The 25,599-nt window shown below is 37.2% G+C and overlaps 1 protein-coding gene across 1 annotated transcript in view; it reads left to right on the plus strand.

The window, feature by feature from the left end:
• The window catches only part of Cog5 (component of oligomeric golgi complex 5), a gene marked incomplete in the record, with an annotated part of 398,569 nt that overhangs the window by 112,113 nt on the left and 260,857 nt on the right, over window positions 1–25,599 (plus strand).

A 25,599-nucleotide genomic window follows, 5' to 3' on the forward strand; every position in this document is an offset into this window, starting at 1 on the left:
AAATTCTTTTAACTTTTATTTGGTAAATTTTTATTTTTTCATTTCTGAAGGAATGCTTTGCTGGGTGCACTCTTCTTGATTTCCTTCAGTGCTTTACATACCCCACTCCCTCCTTGCTTCCAAGGTTTTTGCTGAGAAGATGGTGATCAGGTATATTGGAATTCTGTTACGTTGTTGGCTGTTTCTTTCCTGTGGCTTTCAGAAACTTCCTTGGTCCTTTGAGAGTTTTCATTTCCCTCTCTTTGCCCAACTATGCTTTCAAATATCTATCTTTGACTATTGATTCTTTTGCTTGGTCAGTTCTGCTGTTGATGGTTTCTGTTTTGATTTGAATGTAAACCTTCCCCCATTGGCTTATTGTTTGGAATGATTTGCCCCCCACCCCACTTGTGGAACTTTGAAGGCTGTGGAGTCTTTAGGAGCTGGGGCCTTGCTTGTTTGAGTGGGCTTGAAGGCTGTACTTGTCTGTTTTGGTTCTGGCCTGTTCTCTCTACTTCCTTTCTACTGCTGTGTGAATAGTCTACTCCATGTGCTTTAGCTGCCATGAACTCCACCAGGCCCTCCAGGCATGGCTTACTGAATCCTCTGAGCCTGTGAGGCAAAATGATTCTTTTTCTCCTTTAAGTTGTTTCTAGCAAGTATTTTGGTTACAGTAATATCAATATACTCTCATACTCTGTTTTTTAAATTTTGCTTATTGTAATCAAGAGTTTCTGTTGATTTTTCAATTTAGTTTCTATAATTTCTGAATCATTTCTTTAATTGAAATTCACTGAGCTTGTTTAACACAGCTATTTTAATTCCTTATCTGAGAGATAACTCCTCTCCAGCTCTTTGGGTTCAGGTTACTAGCACTGATCTTGTAAGTTTGGTGAGATCCTAAGGCCCTAATTGATCTTGATGCTCACAGATGTGTATTACTGCCTGCATGTACTGATTAAAACAGAGTTTACAGTTCAGCTCCTTGTGCTCATTTTTCCTTAGTGGCCTTATCCAGAAATCTAAGTAACTTCTTTATTTCTCTAGTCGTTTCATCACTAAAAGATGCCCAAAGCCCAGGTTTACCATAGGTTTCAACCAGAGCTCTAAGATTGCTATGACCATGACCTGGATGGACCTGAGAAAGATTCAAGGAGGGTACCTAGATTGTCTGAAAATGCTGGCGAGGGTCCTGAGCCCAGAAACCTATCACACTGGCCAGATGAGCATACCTCCTTGCAGTACCCTGCACAGGTGTTCCAGCTCCTTAAGTGGAGTGAAAGGGACTAGAAATGAGTCAGATCCCCTCTGTTTTAGTGTGAGGTCGAGACTGGCAAGCCTGTCTGGTGGGGGCATGTTTTGTAGGAGTTGGGACAAGACTAGTTGGGACACAGCCCCAACTGTAATGACAGGGGCCCCTCAGGAACTGCTGTGGGATGGAGCCTGGCAGGCCCTTTGTGGAGGCTCCGATGGTCAAATTCCCAGGCTTCAAGATACAAATGAGTCCTTACTCTGGTTCCTTGAGCAAGCAGTTCTAAGTTTGGGCCTCAGCTGAGGGTTAGTGGAGCTATAAATTACAGGAAAATTTTCAAGTCCACTGTCAGGACCAACGTTGGTGGGCAGACAAGCCTTTCTGTGGAGTCACTTGTAGGTATGACTTCTGAACCCTTTGGCAGGCAGTTTTTGTTGTGGGGTCCAGGATACACTGGCTATATGTAGTTGAACCCTTTGGGAAGAGGGTCATTTTCTGGCTTAAAAGCAGGAGCATGATGAACAGGTCTCTTACCTGTGTTGTCTGCACTCTCAGAAGCTCTCCTATGTTTTAGGATCCTCTGGGTTTATATCCTAAGGCCCCCACAGAGAGGCTTAGTCTGTGAATGAGGGCACAATTCTTGTTGTTGTGGGATAATATAAGCTGGTGACTTCCTATTCTGCCATCTTGATGACTAGAGTGTTTTTATTTTAAAAGTTAACTTGCTTTGCTAAGTAAACCATTGATTGATAGAATTTAAAGTGGCTAAAGTGAATAACTTTGGGCAGTGGGAGAGATTTTTGAGCATTAGTCATTAAAATTGAGCACATATGGTCTAATTAAATGCCAGAAGAGATCCAAGTTATAAACTGAAGATTCGGAAGATACATAAGTTGTTTACAGCTTGGGAGATTAGAAGGAATGTGATGTGTAGGTAGCACGGGAGCTGAGATTTGAAAGATAAGGGTTTGTGTGTGTGTGTGTGTGTGTGTGTGTGTGTGTTGCGGGGGAAGATTTATAGATTGTGAAGATACAGGTATTTATGTTACCAGGTAGTGGTATTCTAGATTGACTAAAATTTGAACTCTGGATTAATGGTCAAATATCCAGGAGTAAATGCACATTTTTGTTTCTTCTTCCTCCTTACAGTTCACAAAAATGACAGTAAAGGATCAAAATGGCAGAAAGCTACAAGGAGAAACAATGCAAGAAGAGATGGCAGATGACAAAAACTAACAAACTTTGAATATGGAAAGCAGTTTGATAGGGCATTATTAATTATTAAATATAAGAATTGGAAACATAAGTAGTTGGAGGGGGGATCCAGGAAGCATATATCAGCCTATGGAATTCTAGGAAGGCTCAAAATTAGAAGCATCTTACACTTTTCAACATGAGGTAAAGGATGGAACTAACAAGAGACTGGTTGCCTGTTTTATAAACTGTCACTTGGAATCTTGAGAAAAGCAGGTTGATGCAGAAACAGGCATGATGACTGGTAATATTCCCATTATTAGCAGTGAAACATCTCCTGAGCTCCATTCAGTGGTCAGTTAAAGGTTAACAGGGCAGACCCATGTAAAACTGCAAAATGGATGGTTCTAAATCTAGGGAAGATAGGAGAAAATTCAATAACATCTTGGCAGTCTCCAGTTCCCTGTAAGTCCTTATCCTCCTTAATGGCAAAGCTGTCTGGGGTATTAACATCCAGTTTTCTCTTCTGTGAATCAGAATGTGCTTCACATGAAGTATTTGCATAGTAAGTTTCCTCTCTAATTCTAATTTGAAGACTACAATTTAAGGAGAGCAATTCTAGATCATCTGTCATGGTCATGGCCCTAAATATATATTTTACTCAGTTTATATGTGTGTATAAGTGGGTGGGTGGAAGCTAATTAATAAAGGCAACTACTATTTTCTTACTTTTCTACCTGCTTCTCCAACTTTTGACACCAGATGATTGTGTCCTGTAGTTCAGTTCAATTCTGACACTGTCTACCTAGAATTAACTTGCAAGTGAAGGACACAGTCCCACTAGACTATCCCTCACTTCAGATGCCAGTTGCAAATCCAAAGCTGTCAGTAGTGCTTCTACAGAACCAGCTATAGATCCAGGGGGCTCCAACAACCCCTCTTCAGATTCCGTAAACCATTAGCATGACTCACAGAACTCAAGCAAGTGTTTAACTTACCATTGCTTGCTTTAAAGATCCAACTCAAACCAGCTAAATGTTAAATATATAGAGTGCTATATAAGAAGGTCCACACTTAATGTGTCTTCTTTGCTGCATTACTTCCTCAGCACTTGATGTGTTCAGCAACTCAGAAATTCTCTGAACCATGTTGATTAGTGGTTTTAATGGAGGTTCCACTTATACGGACATATTGATTAAATCACTGCCAATGGCTATTAATTGAATCTTCATCCCTTCTCCCCTCCCCTAAAGGTGGGGTAGGTTCGAAAGTTTCAGTATTCTAATTTTGTTCCAGTGACCAGCAGTTAATATCTATGGGCCAACCAGTCATTTCATTAGTGTGAAAAAGATTGTATGTATGTATGTATGTATGTATGTATGTATGTATGTATGTATGTATGTATTTGATGCTGGAGCTTGAATCCAGAGCCTCACTCATGCTAAGCGTATGCTCTAACACTGAGCTACATCTCCAGCCCCACAAAAGGTACTTTTATCAGTATACATTCTGAACATTTTAGGAATTTATGCTAGTTATGTTTCTTGTTACTGTGACTAAATACCTGTAAGAAACAACTTAAGGGAGGGTTTATTGTGACTTTAGTTTGAGGGGTACAGTCTGTCTTGATGGAGATGCGTGGTAGCAGGAGCAGGAGGCAGCTGGTCATAGTGCATCCTCAGTCAGGAAGAGCCTGAGATGAATACTGTTGTTTAGCTCTTTCTCCTTTTATTCAGTCTAGAACCCCAGCCTAGGAATGGTGTTGCTGACCACATTCAGGGTGGGCCTTTCCTCCTCAGTTAAACCTCTCTGGGAATACCCTGATAGACATGCCTAGAGGCTTATTTCTTAGGTAATTCTAAATCTAGTCAGGTTGATAATAAAAGTTAACCGTCACAGAGTTGTATGTCAGTAATCTAGAACAAAGTCCCAATATTTATTTTGTTGTTGTTATAGCCCAACACTTTTCTCAGCATCTTGTAGTAGGAGGATTATTAAAAAAAAAACAAAACAACAGCAACAACAAAAACCCAACCACCAAAAACTAGGCTATCATAGATGCTGGAAGTGTTGATTCTTTTTACTAATTTCTGCTAAAGAGTTCAGATTAAGTATTAGCAGAATAAGCCTTCTGCTAATCAGCTTATCCAAAAAATTATGTATTGAAGTCCTAGATACTGTTTTACTAAGTGCTGAGCCAAATTTTCTGCTCTGAAGGGCATTATGAGAGTGCTTTGTATGATAGGCAATTCATACATTTTTCTTTTTATTCATATGGAGTGTACAAAGTGACAAGCAGTTTTTTAGGGAAATAACAATTTATCTTGAGCATATTAAATGTGAGATGCCTTTTAGCTACCTGAGAAGATATATGAGTTATGAGATTCATAGGGGAAATTGGGTTTGAGGTTGTAAATTTGGAGAGTAATGGGTGTAAGTGGTAATGCTTGAGAAGCTGAGCTACTCCTGAGCAAAAGCATAAGCCTCCCTTCTAGGGCTTTCTTCCATAGCTTCTTCCTTTTGCAGTTTACCTTACTGTTATGGTAAGGTAAGACCCCCTAAAAGTCTCAAGTTGAAGACTTGGTCTCCAGATGATGAATGCAATCACTGAGAGTATCTGGTCCTTAAAGACTCTTTCTCCATCAGTGTACCAGTTCACTGGTGGTTTCCTAATTTGATGGCATTATTGGGAGGGTATGAAAACTCTTGGAGGTTAGGCTTAGTTGGAGTAGTAGGTTACTGAATGTGTCCCTTTGAAAGGGAGGCATCTTGTCTCTGTCCCCACCCTATCCTTTTTTGCCTCCTTGCTGCCATGAGAACAGCTTTCCTCTGCCATGTCCTTCCTCTGTGATGTTTCTGTCTTGTCTTGGTCCTGAAAGTGATGGAGATAGTTGACAATGGTCTCAAACCATAAGCCTAAATAAACCTTGCTTCCCTTATGTTGTTTTCACTCGTATTAGGTCAAGTTTGTTTTGACTATTCAGGGTCCCTTGGAATTCTATGTGAATTTTAGGATGGCTTTTTCAATTTCTACAAAACTGCATTTGGAATGTTTTATAGGGTTTGCATTAAGCATCAAATCTGTAGGTTACTTTGAGTAGCACAGACATCAGTCTGCATTTATAAATGCCGTCATTAGTTTCTTTCAGTCGTGTTTTGTAGTATTCAGAGTACAAGTCTTTCACCTACATGGTTAAGTTTATTCTTAAGATACTGTTATTATTATGAGTAGTAATGGCAATATTTTTTTTTTTTTTTGAGAAAGAGACTTGTTATGCAGTCAGGGCTGACCTGGAACATATTGCCCAGACCGGTCTCTAACTCACAACCCTCCTGCCTCACTAGTGCTGAGCTCACAGGCATGTGCCACTGTTCCTGGTTCTTACTATTGTGATGCTATTTATTCCTCCCCCCCCCTTTTCAATTGTTCAGTACTAGTTTATAGGATTACAGCTGATTTTTGTGTTTTATAATCCACTCATTACTTCATTACTTCTTACTTTTTTCATGTGTGTAGAATGTAAAGTTTTTTTTTTGTTGTTTCTTGTTTTTTGTCTTTTTTTTTTTCTTTTTTCTTTGAGACAGGGTCTCCTTGTAGCCCCAGCTGTCCTGGAACTCACTATGTAGACCAGGCTGGCCTTGAACTCACAGAGATCCTCCTGTCTCTGCCTCCCAAGTGCTGGGATTAAAGGTGTCCACTACCATGCTTGGCTTTAAAGTTTTTTTTTAAATATAAGATCATATCATCTTTGAACACAGACAGTTTTACCTCTTGTTTTTTAAATTTGAGTGCTTTTTGTTTTTGTTTGTGCTTATCATTACAGCTACGACTTCTAGTGCTATACTGAATTTAAAGAAACATTTAATTTTTAAAGAAACTTTGCTGCAAAAATGATATTATATCTGTATATATGTACATATCTCTGTGTATATGCATCCTTTCATGCATACATAGTTTGATTTTCAGTGCTGGGTATCAAACTCATGGCCTTGTATATGCTAGATAACCTCTCTACTGCTGAACCACATCACTAGACACATGCAGGAGGACTGTGAGTTTGAAGGAAGCCTGTACAACAGTGAAAACCCATCCCAAACAAACTAAATAATTTTAACCTACTAGTGTTTTGGTCAACTGTGTGCTTAATTTTCAACTTTAGTAACCATAAAGTTGTTCTCTTTGTAGTACAATTTGATAATTTTACTGACATTTTTAGTTTTTCTATATTTAAGATTTAGGGACTGGGATGTTAACCCGGTTGGAAAAGTGCTTGCTTTGCAAGCATGAAGACTTAAATTCAATCTCCAGAACCTATGTAAAGCTGGGCATGGTGGCATGTGCTTATAATCTCAGCACTGGGGAGCAGAGACAGGAAGATCCCTAGGGCTCCCTAGCCAGCCATAGTAGCTTAGTTGGTGAGTCCCAGGCCAGGAGAGATCCTGTCTCAAAAAACAAAGTGCTGGATGCATAAGAAATGATAGTTAAATTGTGCACTGGCCATCACAAGCACATTTACACATGTGTAGGTGCATCTGCATGTACACATATACCTGAACATATATGTATACTTGCACACACACACACACACACACACACACACACACACACAAGATTTAATAAGTATGCTGATTTATACATGAGGAAAATAACCTTATGTCTGAGGCTTGCTTTTAAAAGACTCCAGCAAAACAAACAAAAGAAACAAGGCTATACACAAAACAAAATTGGAAAAATGATAAAATTATTAAAATTCAGTAGTACAAACACCAGACTACCATTGTCTTGTTTTTAATGACCTTTTGTAACAACATGGTTTAAAAAAACAAACTTTCTGCAAAAAACTGTTTGTTTGTTTTTTCTATCCAGTGTTTAATACTATCTATGTGTGAGTATGTATATGTGCTGCAAATGGTAAGGTTTTTTTTTTTTTTTTTTATAGTAGAAGCACTTTGATGGTTAGGTGGTTAAGTTCAACCATGTCCCAAGTATAAAATATGTAACTTCTATAATCCATGACAACTTCCCTTTCTCAGAGGCCCTAACTTAACCAGCTCTGTACCATCTTTTTTTGTGTGTGTGTGTCTTTTTTTTTGAGGCAGGGTCTCCCTGTAGCCCCACCTGTCCTGGAACTCACTATGTAGACTAGGCTGGCCTTGAACTCACAGAGATCCACCTGCCTCTGCCTCCCAAGTGCTGGGATAAAAGGTGTGTGCCACCACGCCCGGCTCTACCATCTTTTTTATTTCATATGGTAGAACTTCAGAAATTCCAGTTGTTAGAATGCAGATGCATTGTATTTGGTCTACCACAGATGGCAACGCTCCCCAGTTTATCTCAGAATCCAAATGAGTATTATTTACAGAATTAGTAGATGAATCCTAAAATCCATTCTGAAATAAAAGCAGCTGAAAATAGTTTAGATAAATTTGAAATATAGAGCCAAGTAAATTAGAAAATGTGCAGAGCTACAGGATTACACGTACTGATATTAAAACTTCTTACACAGTTATCCTACTCAAGACAGTCTGTTACTGGCATTAGGACAGATATAGAGGTCAGTGGACTAGAATTGAGAGTCCAGAAATAAACCATCATATTTACAGTCAATTGTTTTTTAAATAAGTGTGTAAAGACAGTTTACTTAGTAACTAATAGTCTTTTTGTTTATTTGTTTGTTTGTTTGAGACAGGGTTACATATATCCCAGACTGGCCTGAAACTTACTGTGTCACTGAGGATGACTTCTGATCGTCCTGCCTCTATTTCCTGGGTGGGGTTGCTGGTGTGCAACACCATGTCAGGTTTTTATGGTATTGGAGATCAAATTCAGGGTTTTGTGCATACTAGGTAAGCACTCCACCAACTGTGAGTTACATCTCCAGCCTGGCAAGTTACAGTCTTTTGAACAAATGGTGCTGGGACAAATGATACCTGTGCATAAAAGAAGGACTATGTATCACATTCTGACAGCATACAAAACAGGAACTCAGTATGTCTCCGAGACCTAAATGTAAGGTCTAACACTATGCTTAAAAAGAAAGTGTAAAAGCAGCTGTGGTTTCTTAGATAACATTAAAAAAATAGGTGGTGAATGAAAAAACTTAGATGGCCTATACTTCATCAAAAGTTAAAAAAAAATTGTTTACCAAAGGGCACCATCAACAAAATAAAAAGACAACCCACCAAATGGGAAAATATGTGCATCAATCATATATCTGACAGAAGGTACTTATATGCAAAATGTATTAAGAGCTCTTACAACTCAAGCATAAAAATTAACCCAGGGACTGGAGAGATGGCTTAACAGTTAAGAGCACTGACTGCTGTTGCAGAGGACCCGGGTTTGATTCCCAGCACCCACATGGCAGCTATGAACCGTCCTTAACTCCAGTTCCAGGGGAATCTGAAGCCCTCTTCTGACCTCCACAGCATTGCATGACACGGGTGCACTCACATACATGCAGGCAATACACTCATACACATAAAATAAAAATAATAAATAAAATATTTTTAAAAATAGTAACCCAACTAAAAATGGGTGAAGGATTTGAACAGACATTCTTTCAAAGAGATAGAAAAGTAGCCAATGATTATATGAAAAATTGTGAACCTCATTAGTCATTAAGGAAGTGAAAATCAGGCCAGTGATGGTATAATATTTGCATCTCCTAGAAGAGCTAGAATAAGAAGGCTGCACAATGTTACGTCACTCATGCTCAGCTCTTCATGCTATGCTCTCAGCCCTTCCAAGGTCACAGTTTATTTAATTCCTTTGGAAGATAAAAATATTATTTCAAAAAGATTCTCCGTGGAAGAAACAGCAAGGCTTTTTAAGGTGAAAATTTGAATGACACTTAGAAATATTATACTTTAGTGTCTTTTTTTATACAGTTGGTTTGTCATGCATAAACTCTTGAATTTTTTAAAAATAAGGACTGGATGCAAGAGAAATACTAAGGATGGAATTGACATGAAGACCTCCATTTTATTTAGCAAATTGTTTTTTGTTCCACTTTCCTAACTCCTCTTTACAAGCATATTCATTCATTATGAAAATTCTATTCAGTAGCTCAAGTGCTCTTAAGATAAGAGAATCTGGGAACTCGCTGGTAATGTGCCAGTGAACATTGCATTGAAGATTAAATGGCTCATCCTGCAGCTGCTCTCTGTGTGGAACGTCCTTTGACTTTAATTCTCAATTATCTCCTTTGGTCTATAGCTTTAGGCTTAAATTGGGCCTTGGGTGAAGAAGTGAAAAAGTGAACATAGCAGAGAGAAAATATTTCATTTCCTGGGCCTCTTGCAACAAATTACCACAAACTGAGTGCCTTAAAACAACAGAAACATGTTGTCACACAGTGCTGGAGACCGAGAGTCTTTGAAAGTAAGACATTGTCCAGGGCCACAATTATGCTCTGAACACTTGGGGAAGAATCTTTTCTGGTCTCTTGTAGCTTTTAGTGGCTGTGGCAATCTTTGGTGTTCCTTGTTTTATGGAGGCATTATTCTGTCTTTGCTGTTTTCACATAGCCTGCGAGTCCATGTGTCTTTACATGGTATTTTTCTCTGTGTGTATATATGCCCAAATTTCTCTTCTTTTATAATGCTTCCCATCTTTAGATTAAGACCCATCTTACAGAATGATCTTATTTTACCTGAATTACATCTGGAAAGACCCTATTTGTAAATAAGTTCACATAATAGATGCTAGGAGTTGGCTTTAACACATAATTTTTTTTGTATGGCATAATTTAATCCATAACACAAGAGTGTATTTTATTTTCAAATGTACTTAGCTCCCAAGCTGTGAAATAATTTGTGAGTGCAGTAGTTTTACAAGAAGTAAAATGAATTAATGAGAGCAGTGAAAGATGAGAGGGAAGACTGGAGGACACGTGTCAGTTTCGCAGGTCTAGGAATAAAACAGCTACTGGTCTCAGTTTACCACTCTTGGAAACCATAGTCATTTAGGATCCCCCATTACTGTCTTTGAATCATACTGCCTGTCCTAGTTTGTTTCTCCATTGCTGTGACAAAACACTCTGACCACTACCAACTTGGGGAGGAAAGGGTTTACTTAGCTTACATCTCCCAGGTCACAGTTCATCAGGGAGCCCAAGGTAGGAACTCAGGGCAGGAACCTGGAGGTAGGAGCTGGAGCACAGGCCATGGAGGAACGCTGCTTATTGGCTTATTCCCCTGGCCCATGTTCAGCTTGCTCTCTTATCCAACACAGGCCCACCTGCCCAGGGGTAGTACTACCCACAGTGGGCTGGGCCCTCCCACATCACTCAACAATCAAGAAAATACCCCACAGACATGGCCACAGGCCAGTCCAATGGAGGCAATTCCCCAATTGAGGCTCCCTCAACCCAGGTGTTGACACTAAAGCTATCCAGCACACTGCCTTGCCTCAACTGTACTCCAGTGTGATATATACATATAACCTTCCTTTTGGAGAGAGGCCATTATATGTTTGTAGTCAGGAGATGAATGGACTTTAAGATCAAAGAAACTTTTTAAGTTGATTAATGTATTTTCATTGTATGCAGTGATGGATTTCTTAATGATATTTTTCTTTGAGTATATCATATACTTTGACCATATTCAGCCCCCCTTATCTTCTCCTTTCCCCCATCCTGTGAGTCTCCGTCTTCCCAAATAGTCCCCCCTCTACTTTCTGGGTTCATATATGAGGGAAAATATTTTTTTTTTTGCCTGAGTCTAGATTATTATTCTTTATATGATAATCTCTAGTTCCATTCATTTTCTTGAAAATGACATATTTTTTTTCTTCTTTATTGCTGAATAAAGCTTTATTGTATATATATCTCATGTTTTCTTAATTCATGTTTTTGGAAACTTAATTGGTGGCTATTGTTGTAATAAGCATGATAAACAGTTTCTCTACAATATGCTGATGGATTTCCTTGGGTATGTTTCTAAGGATTGATTCAGTTGCATCATATGGGAATTTTAATTTTAGTTCTTTAAGATAAATTCTGATTGGGCTGAGACAGAATCTCAGTGATGTTTTGATTTGCCCTGGTGGCCAAGGAATGACTTAGGACATTGTTTTTTCAGACTTTTTTGACTATTTGTACTTAATATTATGAGAGCTGTCCATTTCATCTGTTTGCTTATTGATTAGATTATTTTTTGATGTTTAATTTTTTTTGTACTCTAGAAAATAATTGTTGAACTTATAGATACTGGCAAAGATTTCCTCCCATTCTGTGGGCTTTCTTACCCTATTATTTTCATTTCCGTGCAAAAGCTTTTTAATTCAAGGCAATCTCGTTAGTCAGTTCTTGATATTATTTTCTAAGCTGTTGGAGCCCTTTTCAGAAAAATCCTTGAAGTGTTTTTCTTTAGCTGTTCAGAGCCTTATATTAAGGTTTTTGATCCATTTTGAGAATTTTTTGTTTAATTTTGGTTTTTGTACATGGTGAGAAATAGGGATCTACTTTTTTTCTTTTATTTGTGGCAATTCAATTTTCCCAGCACTATTTGAAGAAGCTATCATTTCTCCAATGTGTATATTTGACAATTTGGTCAAAAACCATGTGGCTGTAGCTACATAATTTTATTTCTTGGTCTTGTATTCTGTTGCATTGGTCTACATGTCTGTTTTTTGTGCTGGTACTTTGCATTTTTGTTACCATGGCTCTATAGTGTAGCTTGAAATTAGGAATTGTGATACCTCCAGCATTGCTGTTTTTACTCGGGATTGTTTTTGCTGACTGGGGTCTTTTGTTCTCCCATGTGAATTTTAGCATATTTTTTCAGTTGCATTAAATACATGGCATTGGAATTTTGATGGCTATTGACTTGAGACTATGCATCACTTTTGGTAATAAAGCCATTTGTACAATATTAATCCTGCTTATTCATCAGTATGGTAGTTCTTTCCATCTAGTGTCTTCTTTAGTTTCTTCAGTATTTTAAAGTTTTCATTGTAGAGGCTTTTCACCTGGGTTAAGTTTATTCCTGTTTTTAATTATCAATTTTAATTTTATTATTTTGATACTACTGCAAATGAAATTTTTCTTCTTGATTTCTTTCTCAGAATATTCATTATTGATATATGGAAAAGCTACTGTCCTTCTACATTGCTAAAAGTGTGTGTCAGACTTGAGAGTCAGAGGGATTAATTTTTATGGGCAGGCATGTGAGACTAGCTCCTTATTACCATAGTGCAGAACAGAAAATCCATGTACCACGTAGTAGCTAGAAACCTCTCAGGTATTTTTATGGCGTCTGTGACCACAGTCAGTTTCAGTAGGTACTTGAACTTTCCCCAAACCTCCATTTTCTAACAGATTTTCTTATTTATCATTCAGGGCTTCTACTTGAGAACAACCGAATTTAGTATAGCTAGTTTAACTCGAAAAAATTAACTAAAGAAAAAAAAAAAAAGAAGTGCATGAAGAAAACAGTTTTAGATGGGTAGAAAATCAAACATTATGAATTTCTGATAACTAGTTGTATATGACCTCATGTTTTGTGCCACTCTTTTTACATTTATGTAATCTATCTATAATGTACATATTGGAGGTAATTATTTTCAGAGTTAACTCCCACAAACTTAAAATTAATGGACTTTACTAATTATTTTTAATTACTTTTGTGCTTCATGTTCTTTCTTCATAGTAAGGACTCTACAATGTGGACATAATGGCTTTCACATAGCTGTATAGTATTTCTTGCTGTTTTTTGTGAAATTCAAATATAGAGCAAAAAATGAATGTCGCCGGAAGTTGTATTTTATATCTGTATATAAATATGAGGATCCTATACCTATAGCTATAGATGTTTATATGATAAACAGTTTTCATAGGACAGAGTAAGCTGTAGCTACTCTCATGTTTCAGTTTATTTCTATGAGTGCCTTTACTATGTAAATTAGATTCATTAACCCTGATTTTTTTTTTTTTTTTTTTTTTTTTTTTTTAGACAGGGTAAAAAAAAAAAAAAAGAGGACGATAAATCTTTCACTGTAGACCAGGCTGGCCTCGAACTCACAAAAATCTGCCTGCCTCTGCCTCCCAAGTGCTGGGATTAAAGGCGTTCACCACTATGCCTAGCTGCCCTGATATTTTTATACTTAAATTTTTTATTTTTTGAGAACTTAATACATGAGTACTATATTCATACCATTATCATCTCTCCTTCCCCCTCCTTCTTCTCCTGTGTTCCTACCCACACCCTCTCAATTTTTGACCTCCTCTTTTTTATTATTGTTACATCCACACAAACATAAATGTATATATGTTTATATACACAACCTATTGTGTTGATTTAGTGTTGCTTGTATCACATATATTTAGAGCTGACCTTTGGGGTTGAATAACCTATCAGGGAGCTTGTCCCTGAAGAAAATTGTTCTTTCTCTCGCAGCCATGATTGACTGTAGCTCTTCATCTAGAGGTGGGACCTTGTGAAATTTCCCCTGTCTACATTGGTATGTCATTTGGTGATGTCATTATGCAGGTCTTGTCTAGGGAACCATATTGCTGAGATTTCATGGGCATAACTTTCCTGTCATGCTTAGATGACAGTATTTAGCACCAGGCATCCTGGACTTCTGGTTCTTAGACTATTTCCTCCTCCTCTTCCAGGATGTTCCCTGAGCCTTAGCTGTAGTGGTATTGGAAATATACCACTGGAAGTGAACACTTCAAAGTCACTTATTCTTTGCAATTGACCAGTCATGGATCTCTGTAATATTCTCCATTCTATTGCAAAAAAAAAAAAAAAAAAAAAAAAAAAAAAGGAAAGTGGAGCTGGAAAGCACTTCTCTGATGAAGGGGTGAGAGCTATATTTGTCCTGGAGTAAAAGTATTTAGAATACAGTTAGAAATTATATTGGTTTAGGAAAATGGTAAGAATAGATTCTCATTTATGGTCTTTGACCTCTCTAACCCTGATTTTTAAAGGGATAAACTACTTCTAACTATTGTTTGATAAGGATTTTGTATCTGTTTTGTATTGCATCTAAATGACTTTGATTCAATTAATTTGTTTTTTCAAGTATGTTCCACAGATGATACTGCTACTAGATTTTCTGAAATCTTAAGGGGAAAAAGTGAACAGTGGGTGCTATCCTGTGAGTGAATAGATTTTGAAAGTGTTACATACTGTATTCTGCTTTTAGAGATTTATCATGGCTAATAGTGGCTCTGAAGAATACTATAGTAAAGAAATGTGTTTTGTATTTAAACCATAATTTCATGTATTTGTTCATCATAAGACCAATTAAGATATTAAAACTCAATTTTCACTAAACATTTACTCCTTTGGTGCACTCAGAACTCAGAGAAGCAGTCTTTACAGTATCACTTTTAATAATTAACCTAGGTGCTATGGTGCATACCTGTAGTCCCTCATAGCTGGGAGCCTGAGGCAGTGTTTGAGCCCAGGAGTTAAGGCCAGCCTAGAAAATATTCAGGACCCTGTTTTTAAAAAATGTCAAACAAACAAAATATATAAAAATAATTATGTCATTGCTTTTAGTGCTTTGTGCTGAACACCTCTTAATATTTATCATTAAACTTTTTTTAAGGGGACTGCTTGGCTTATAATTCTCTTTTCTGGTTAGTTGACAAAGCTCTAATGTAAATGTAAGTATCTATTGTATATGGATAGTACCTAGTAGATAGACCTTTAAAATGTTATTTGACAAAAGAAATCAAAGCCAGATCCTCCTTGCATAATGCCTAATTATAATGAAGAGGAAAAATTATTTTTTTATTATTGAATAAGCCCCAGGGTTTTGTTTGATTCATTTGTGTTGCAAACTTTATTCCTCTTTAGAAAAGCTTTATTGAGGTGTGCCAAACATTGACACAACCAAGATAAATATATACATCATTCCCCCAAATTTCCCTGTGAGATCTCCTTGCCACACAGGTCTAAAATCCCCACCTATCCTCAGGGGAGCCATTGACCTACATTTGATTTTATTTCCTGGAAGTTTACTATCTGTATGATTTGTTCATTATTTTCCTTTCTCTGATTTTTACATTCTTTTGGGTTGAATTTTTAAAAATAATTCTTTTACTTCATTAGTTGGCTTATTAGTAACTGTGTTTTGTTTGTTGTTTTAGAGTCCATTGTAAACATCTTTAAATTATCAGTGTCCATTTTTCTTGTAGTCTGAGAAAAGACTTCCCTTAGTCTTGGTTTATTAGTTTCATGTAATGTTTTGTTGGTGGTTTTTGTGCCTATGCTCTTGAGGGAGGTTTTCTTGTACTTTATTATTATTATTTTTAAGTTTTTTGACTGGTTTTGCTAGTGTTTTGAAGATTTTTATGACTATCTCTGGAAGGATAATGTTTTGTGGCATTCTCTTTCAGTCTAGTTTTAGGAAGTATTGCCTCTTCTTTTGTTATGTAGAATTAGTTTCTTTTTTAGTGATAGTAAAAATACCTGGGCCTGTAGAGGTTTATTCAGAATGTTTTAAATTTCAAGTTCAGTTTCCTTAGTTGTTACAGAACTAGTCAGGTTACCTGTGTGTTCTGGTCATTTCTTCTTTGTTCTTCTATTATTCATGCTACTATTTTTTTATTGCCTGTGAAGCTTATGGTAATATGCACTTTCACTGATATTGATAGCTTGGTCTTACTCTAGAAATTTATCCATTTTATTGATAATTTCAATCAACTTGCATTTTCACTTTCTCAATATTTCTGTTTTCAATTTTATTAATTTCTTTTTTCTTTCTTTTTTGATTATTTTGGGCTTTGGGTCTTTGGGGCATTTTATTTTTTGGGTTTACCTTTTTTTGTTTCTTGACAAAAGTGTTTGCATTATTGATTTGAGACCCTTTTTTCTAAGTGCATAACTTTTTTCTAAAAACTCACTGGTGTTATTAAATTGTAATTTTAAGCTGCATTCTAAATATTTTAATATTTTACTTCTTATAATTTTTGACTCAATTTTTGTGTATTTCATATATAAAATCATCTTTATACCCCTTCCCCCTTTCCTTTTGGCATGCTCCCATAGTGCCCCCACTGGAGTTCATATATTCTGTCATTTGTATTAAGGCCTATTATGCAAAGTAGGGTCCTGAGATGTCCCTCAGTGCAAGTTCATTCACCGGGGTTTAGTCAGCATATCAAGAATCTCTCCCTTCAAGAAGATCAAGTCTTCCTCATCCAGTAGTAATCAACTGCCAATAATTCTTCAACTAAGATTGGGGCTTGCTATTTATTTACACAGTTCTGTGCTGGGTTTTTGTTTGCCTAAGTTTGCATGGTTTGCGCTTGCTGATACCATTGCTGTAGGTTTGTATGAGAAGGGTCCCAGGTGCCTGTAGGACTATTTCCATATGGTCATGCACCTCCTCCCTGGCTCTTACAATCTTTCCACCCCCTCTTCTGCAATGGTCCCTGAGCCCTGGGTGGGTGGACCTCAATATGAGAGTCCTGTCCAAGGACCCATACTCTGCGACTCTTATTCTCTGTGCTTTGGCCATTTGTGGCCTTTTGTGTTCCTGGCGCTCTGTTGCATGAGGGAGCTTCATTGATGAGAACTAAATGATGCACTAGTGTTCTCCTCATCCCTTGTTCTATGTTCCATGAGTCTTAGGTGTAGAGGTTGCATCCTAGATATGCCTCTTAGCCTTGGATAATTCACAGAGAATCTCTCTGTATGACCAGTGTTGTAATTCTATGATAATCTCTGTTGAAAAAGAAGCTACTTTGATGGGTGGTGGCTGGGATACTTGTCTGTAAATTTAAGGATCCATATTTTGCACATAGTAAGAAATTACATTTGTCTAGGGATATGAGAGCCTTGGGTTTTTCTCTAAGATCTGTGACCTCTCCAGCTATATGTATTTGGCTAGGTTTACAATACTAGACATGAGTTTCCTCCCATTGAGTGGACTTTATGTCCAATTAGGCAACTATTGATTACCCCCAAGATAAAACTGCCACTACTACGTGTTGTTTGCTTTGCTGGTCATTGATGTGGGTTTGCATTCTAAATATTTTGATAGTTAACTTCTTACTTTAATTTTTGTTCAATACAATATTTTTAAAAATAAGATCTATTTTTTTCTTAAAGTAGACTTTATTTTTTTAAGGAAAAATTTATATTCATAGCAAAATTAAAAGGAAGATTTATTTGTACACTCACTTCCCTAGCACATACACAGCCTCTACCATTATCAGCATTCCTCACCGGGATGTACATTTGTTATAATTTAGTGAGCCCTCAGTGACATATTATTATTATTAGAGGTCCACTAGAGTTTACAGACGTGCTGCTGTGCATTCTAAGAATGTAGATAAAAGGCATCTCTTGTTCCCTTATATCTTCATATGTGTTAATGTTGTCTGTCTGCTGGGTTTGGGTTATTTTAGTGGGTGTGTGGTAGCATCTCATATTAATTTGCATTTCCCTGATTGCATATAATGTCGAGTGTCTTTGTGTGTGTGTATGTGTGTTTTTTTTTTTTTTGCCAAAAAGATCTTTTGAAATCCATTTATTATTTCCAAAGTTTGGAGAATTTCAATTTGATTAATTATGAGAAAAAAGATACTTTGGTTTGAATTCTTTTTCTTTTCTTTTCTTTTTTTTTTTTTTGTCATTGTTGTTGCTTGTTTCCTGAGATATAGCCTGCTGTATAACCAAGCTGACCTTAAATTCCCAATACTATTGCCTCTGCCTCCCAACTGCTGAGATTATAGCCATTCAGTACCACCACATATGTCTTCAATTCTTTTACTGAAGTTCACCTCATGATGCACAAAATGGATGACTCTACCCTGTGTGTTGAATATAACAGATATTCTGGTTTTTGTTGGGCAGAGTACACTGTAAATGTCAGATACCTTTGGTTTATCCTTTCTCTCCTCCAACTCTCATCTCTGAGGGCCTGGTGCATGCTAGACAAGTATTATACTGCTGAAACATCCCCAGAGCATTCCCCTTTTTAATGGTGGTACCTAGCACTGTGGTTTTTGTTAGCTTCTTGGTCATCATCTGGAAGGAAAATGTTCTAGAGTAATGCCACTAAAAACAGTTCTGACAAAGGATAGCCACTGTGTGTCATAAAGCAAGTACAAGATATTTGGTATTTGCAAAGGGATGATACAATACTGACTTACATCTATAATACTGGAGGATACAATTTAAAAGGATTATTTGAGACTTGATTTTTCTTTTTCAGCAGAGTGCCCAAAGGATGGCATGACATGACTCTGTAAAAAAAAAAAAAAAAAAAAAAAAAAAAAAAGCATTCTTAATTTCCTTCCATTAGCCATACAGTTTTTGTTCTCTCTCTTCATGAACATCAGCTAATAATTGTTTTAGAAAAACTGAAATAACTCCTTCAAACAAGACAAACCAAAACAACAGTCACTGGATTCATACAGAGAGGTGACATGCAAAGCTCAGCGTAACCTACCTTTCACCAAGCTTGACCAAATGTTTGAAGAGTGAAACTCCAAGTATTCTCTGCCCAAAGATTTTTTTTTAGGGTGGAATCTTGATAATTCCCCCAGATTGGCCTTAAACTTGCCACCTTGTGTCTCAGCCACCTCAGTACCTTGGGTTATAGGCATATGCCAGTGCATTATTGTCTTTTTCAGAAATATGTTTTTGCTGATTTTATCTAGTATATCCACAGAGGGATAGTGATTCTTATTATCTGGCTATGCAGATTGAAAGGTAGCTACCAAGTAAAGCACTGGACATGCTTTTCTGTAGGGAAAAGGGAGATTTTACAGAAGTCTATGTATTTGAACTGTGTTATATGAACAGCATTATAGTTATTAGAAAATTAGGAGAAAAGGAAAAGCTACCCAGAGGGATCAAGTGGAGATAGACAACATATGATAACATGTTATCTATTAGCCTTGGGCTTTTTTGGTAGGGGGTGAGAGTGGGGGTGGGATGGGGACTTGGGGAGGAATTGGTAGGGATGTGCTAGCTGAAAACAGATAGAGAATAAGATTTAGGAAGAAACTACCATTCATTTTAATGAAAAGGCCTTTTCACCCTGAGTGAGACAGGAAAAAAAAGTTTTGGATGCTTAATTTCCCTGAAGCTTTGAAGAACAAGGAAGATCAAACATGCCTGAGAAGTGTTTGAGGTAGGATCTCTGTTTTATGTTATTGTTCGTTCGCTTTTTAACGTGGCATATATGGTAGGTCAGCTGGCCTTTGAGTGCTTGGGGTTCTCCTATCTATACCTATTTCCTTGTATACGAGCATTAAGATTAGAGATATGTGCTATCACATCCAGCTTTATATGGATTCCAGGAATTTGAATTCAGGTCCTCCTACTTGCACAACAAGCACATTACCCACTGAACCATCCTCCTAGCTCTGATGTAGTCATCATAGTTAGGCAGCATTCTTCACTCGTTTGTCTTGTAACCATACAACCAGGCTTGCTGTGAGCATAGGTGTTTTATTCACTTCAGAAAGAATAAGTGATTTTTCTAGGCCATATAATTAATTAGGATTAAAGCCCAGGTTAACATTCCTTCATTTATACTCTATCTCTGAAAAGATGTACCTATTTTCTGTAAAAGTCAGAATGAACTCCTACTTAAAAGACACTTTCATGGCTGGAAATGTAGCTCAGTGGTAGATTGCTTCACTAGCATGTGCAGGGCTCTGGATTTGATTCCAAAACCAGAAAAAAAAATAATAAAGTTGTTTTGATGAACTTAAGTGCTTCAATGGGTATTTACTATTTCACTCTACATACAAGTAAATGTCAAAAGTTTTAATAAATTTAATACATTTTCATATATCGACTTGTTGATGTCCTCTTATATGAACTTATTTAATAGCCTTTGCTATTTGTTTTATAATTCATTGAGTGAAGTAATTTATTTTATTCTTTTAAATTATGTATTTATTTATTTTTATATTATGTGTATGAGTGTTATGTCTGCATGTATTAAGTGCATCTGTGTTCTGCCGAGCCTGAGGAGGACAGAAGAGGGCATCAGATCTCCTGGAATTGGAGTTAGGGATTGTTGTTAGCTGCCATGTGGGTACTGAGATTTGAACGAATGTCTTCAGCAAGAAGAGCCAGTGCTCTTAACCACTGAGCCATCTCTTCAGCCCCCTGAAGTAATTTATTTTTAAAAAGAACCATGACTCTGTGTGTGTGTGTGTGTGTGTGTGTGTGTATGTGTGTATTTAAAGCAATGTAAAAAAAAATTTGAAGTATCTCATTTGAACATATAAGCAAAGGTAAGGACTTGCTGAGCAGGACTCTAGTAGCACAGGAAGAATTGACAAACAGGATGTCAGCAAACTAACAAGCTTATGTACGGCAAAGGAAGCTATTAAGTGACTGAAGAGGCAGCCCACAGAATGAGAGTACATCTTTGCCAGCTATACATCTGACAGAGGATTAGTACCTAGAATACACAAAGAACTCAAAAAAAAAAAAAAGAAAGAAAGAAAGCATCAGGAAAACAAACTACCCGATTACAATGGGCTATGGAACTGAACAGAGAGTTCTCAAAAGAAGAAATACAGTTGACTAGTAAACACTTGAAAAAAAATTTTCAACATCCTTTGCTATCAGGAAATGCACATTAAATTTACTTTATAATTCCACTTCACCCTAGTCAGAATGATTATCAAGACTACAAATGATAAAATACAGTGTGGGGAAAGGGGAACCTTTATACACTCTTGGTGGGAGGCCAGTCACTTAAGAAATTGATCTGGAGATTTCTCAAAAAAAGTAGAAATAGAACTATCATATAACCCAGCTATACTATTCCTAGGCATATATACCCAAAGGAATCTCTATCCTACTGCAGAGATATGCTTGTACATCTATGTTTATTGTTGCTCTAATTATAATAGCCAGGAAACAGAATCAGCTTTAAATATTTTATTTTTATTTTTACTTTATTTTATATGTATGAGTGTATTGCCTGCATGCATGTAATTTCACCCAGGTTGTACAGTGTCCATGGAGGTCAGAAGACAGCATTGAATGCCTTGGAACTGGAGTTACAGGCAGTTGTGAGCTGCTATGTGGGTGCTGGGAGTTGAATCTGGGTCCTCTGCAAGAGCAATTAGTACTATTAACCACTGAGCTATCACTCCAACCCTGGAATCAGCTTTAGATGTCCATTGACAGATGAATGGAAAATGCAAATGTCCCATATAGGCACAGTGAAGTTTTATTTAGCTGTAAAGAAAATGAAAGGAAATTTGCAGGAAAGTATATGGAACTGGAAAATACTATACTGAATGAGGTAACTCAGGCCCAGAAAGTCAAATACCTCATGTTCTCTGTCATATGTAAATCATAGCTTTGGATTTTTAGATCTCTTTAATTTGGAATGTCTATAGAGACCTAGAATTGGCAAATGGACCATGATGGGAAGGAGAAGAAGCCTTAAAGGGGATGGAGATGATAGAATATATTCTATGAAAATTGAGGGAGGGATTACTAGAGGTACTAAGGTTTAAACAGATATTGAAGTGGGGATGTAGAGAAGATGGGGAGCAAGGGAGAGGGGTTAACCTAAACTGAGGATGTATGAAGAAGTCACGGGAAAATACACTACTTTTTAATTTAATAAAAAATGATTTTGAAAATACTTGAAGCAGAGATACAATGCATGGGTGGATAATGCCAATCCCAGATGCCATTGGTTAGTAAATAAAAATCCTAGGACCAGATGATGAGTACCTCCCTAGGAGTTATTGACCATAAAGACCCCAGAAGCCTCTCCAAACTGTATAGGTTATGGCTATTACTCTTTGTTGCTACCACACATGGATGGTAAGACCTTATTGCTGAAGACACCACACACCTTGGTTGCAGAATTCAGAGAAACCATGCAGTAACTAAGCTAGAAGCTTCTTCCCTTCTGTCTACTCTTCATAGTGCTGGACATTGCCATGTAGGTTGCAAGGGAAGAAAATTCAACAGCATCCTTTCCCAGCTTTGAACCTCGCATACTATAATGTCAACATGCTAGGCAAGAGGTGCTTATTGGTGCAGTAGAGGCACAACTGCCATGGAGGTAACCAGCTGATTTCTGATTAACTCTGAGATCTGATCTATAGAAGGGAGTTCATGCCTGGTACTGTGGATCTGGTCAAAGACCCATGATTGGAGAGGTCATAGGCAGTAAGCAGGAACCTGCTACTTTCATTTTGTTACATGCACATATTGTAAAACTGCCTCCTAAATACTTATATCTATACCCATAGACTGGTGTAGTTCTCAGCCTTGATCAAAGATGCTTCTCATTGCAGTGAATAGTGGTTAATGCAGAGATTCATGTCTGGCCAAGTTGCTGAGAAAAAGTGACTCTTGAGTGCTCAGCCCTCAGCCTTAAATGGGATACCCATTTCACCTCTTCTGAGGCTCAAGGAATATCATGCAAGAGGACAAGAAGGTTGCAAAAGCAGGTTGATGAGATGAGGGCTGTGAAATGGTGTCTTTTAAAAACAAAGCAAAGCCAAATTCATTTATTCAGCCACAGTGATACATTTTAGAATTATAATATACAGTGAAAAAGCAATTTATAAGAACAATAGTGGGTTGGGCGAAGGCTTATAATATTAAGTTCATAAAGAAGGTATTGCAGATCTGGAGGTGCAGTTTGGTGGTAGAACTACACATGTAGCGTATGTGAGACTGTGTGTTCAATCCCCACCCAGACCAACAACAGCAAAATTATATGTATAATTTAAAAAAACCAAAACCCAAAACAAAATAATGCATAGGTAGGTTAAAAAAGAGGATAAACTTTAAAAGACTAGTAGACAGTTACATGAAAACTCAGTCCACACTGTCTATTATTTTAAAGCTGCTGAAGGCTGCTAGTACTTTTTCTGAAGCTTGCGTTTGAATGTGTGGGAGGAAGCAACTTTTGTTGATAAGTGACTATAGCCAGCTGCCCAGTAGCTGTGTCAGTTTTTGATTCCTCTGCTTTTTCCCACATAAACATCCAGGGGGAGGATCTGTGCTATTTTGGTGCTAGTTGAGAATATGGAGCTTCAGACATACCCAAGCAAATTGCAATTATCCACTTCACAGTGGTTGCCTCTGTGCTGTGAGGTTATATAATTGCTTTCCTCTTTTTAGTAGTTCTTTGTAATTTTATAAAGGTTTTCTTTAGTTGGCAGTTAATATCTTTGCATTAAGCTTTTCTTTCTAAGATAACACATTCCCCTCTTCCTACAGTGTTAGGAAATATGCTGCCAATGCCATTCATGTGCTATATATCCAACCTCTAGAAGTGCTTTGTATCTTATTTATCCATGACTTTAAATGTTGTTTGTTTTTGAGCATGTGAGTTCATATTATACAGTTGTAATAACTTGTCTGTTCTACTTTTCTGTTGCTATGATAAAATACCATGACCAAAGGCAACTTATAGGAGGAAGAGTTTATTTTGGCTTATGGTTCCAGAGGGAGAGCCCATAATGGTTGGGAAGGCATGGCAGCATGTGGCTGGAGCAGGAAGCTGAGAGATCATATTGTCAATGGCAAACATGAAGTAGAAGAAACTGAAAGTGGAGCAAGGCTTCCAAAGCCTACCCTGAGTGACATACTTGCTCCAGCAGTTATTCCTTCTAATGATTCCATCACCTCCCTAAACAGCACCAAGTGTTGACAAAGCACTCAAATTCATGAGACTATGAACCTTTCTCATCCAAACCACCACAATGCCCATATCTAATGATATGATAATATTTAAAGGAAAAAATTTTAAGTGCCAAAACACATTTTTAATGTGTAAGAAATAGTGCCTGCCAAACTTAAGGACTTCTTACTAGAAATGTATCACCTGTCTGCTGTTTTCTAGATGTGTGTGTGTGTGTGCATGTGTGTGTGTGTGCGCGCGTGTGTGTGTGTGTGTTGTGTGAAGTAGTATATCGTTCTCCCACAATTTTAAAAAACTGTGACTCACTCCTTGTAATATTTATTCTTTGACACATTTATCATTGTGTTGAGTTATTGATACTGATACACATACACCTATTTTAGTCATCTGTAGTAGTATTTTTTAAAGATTTGTTTAATTTTATTTTTTTATGTGTGTATTTGTCTGCATTCTATGTAGGTGCATCAAATGTATGCCTGGTGCCTGTGGAGGCCAGTATCGAGCACCAGATCTACTGGAACTGGGGATTAGAGACAGTTGTGCCCTGCCATGTATGGGTTGAGAACTGAACTTGGAGCGTCTATAAGAGCCATGAGTGCTCTTAATTAATGGACCATTTCTTCAGCCCCATAGTAGTATTTTGAATGAATATACTATGCTTTATCTGTTTTGTTGACAGTGATCTAGGTTGTTGATGGTGATCTAGGTTGCCAGCTTTGTTCTCAATAATTCCACTTTGAGCATTGTCACGTGTGTCTATTCGAATGTGCACATGCATGTGCACACACATGCACACATGTATATGTTATATGCCTCAGAATGGAATATTTTGGTCATAAAGATACTTATTTGGAATATTATTCCATAACAAAGTATTAAAAACAAATTGTTTTTCCAAGTAATTTTGCTGATACACAAAGTTTATGCATACTTGCATATATTCATACACATGTGTATGTACATGCATATATACACACATGTGTATGATCTTTACAGTTAACACTGTGATAAATATTTTTATGCTCAAATATATTAACTTTTTTCTTCTTTTTAAAGATTATTATTTATTCCTAGTAGCAGAATCACTGATTTAGAGGGCATAAATTTTTTTCATGAGACCAGTCACCTTATCTTTATTTTTCTTGTATTGCCTGCATGTAGGTAGGTGTACCCATGTCGTGCAATGCCCTCGGAGGTCAGAAGAGGCTGTCAGATCCCCTGGGACTGGAGTTATAGACAGTTGTTAACTGCTATGTGGGTGCTGGAATTCAAACCCGGGTCCTCTGCAAGAACAACCAATGTTCTTAACCGCTGAGCCATCTCTCCAGCCCCTTTTCTTCACTTTTTATTTGCTCTTTTAATGTAGTATTGTTCAGAAAAAAATTTTTCTTTTCCTTCATCTCCCTGTTTCCTTTCCATTATCCTGGTTCCTGTAGTTATGTCTGTATACATACTCACTTATTAGGGTTTGGTTCTAGGATCCAAATATGAGGGAGAACATATGCCAGTTTTTTTTTTTTTTTGAGTCTGTTTTACTTCACGTGGAATAACAGTT

This window comes from Nannospalax galili, unplaced genomic scaffold, assembly GCF_000622305.1.
Source record: "Nannospalax galili isolate Female #2095 unplaced genomic scaffold, S.galili_v1.0 scaffold312, whole genome shotgun sequence".
NCBI lineage: Eukaryota > Metazoa > Chordata > Mammalia > Rodentia > Spalacidae > Nannospalax > Nannospalax galili.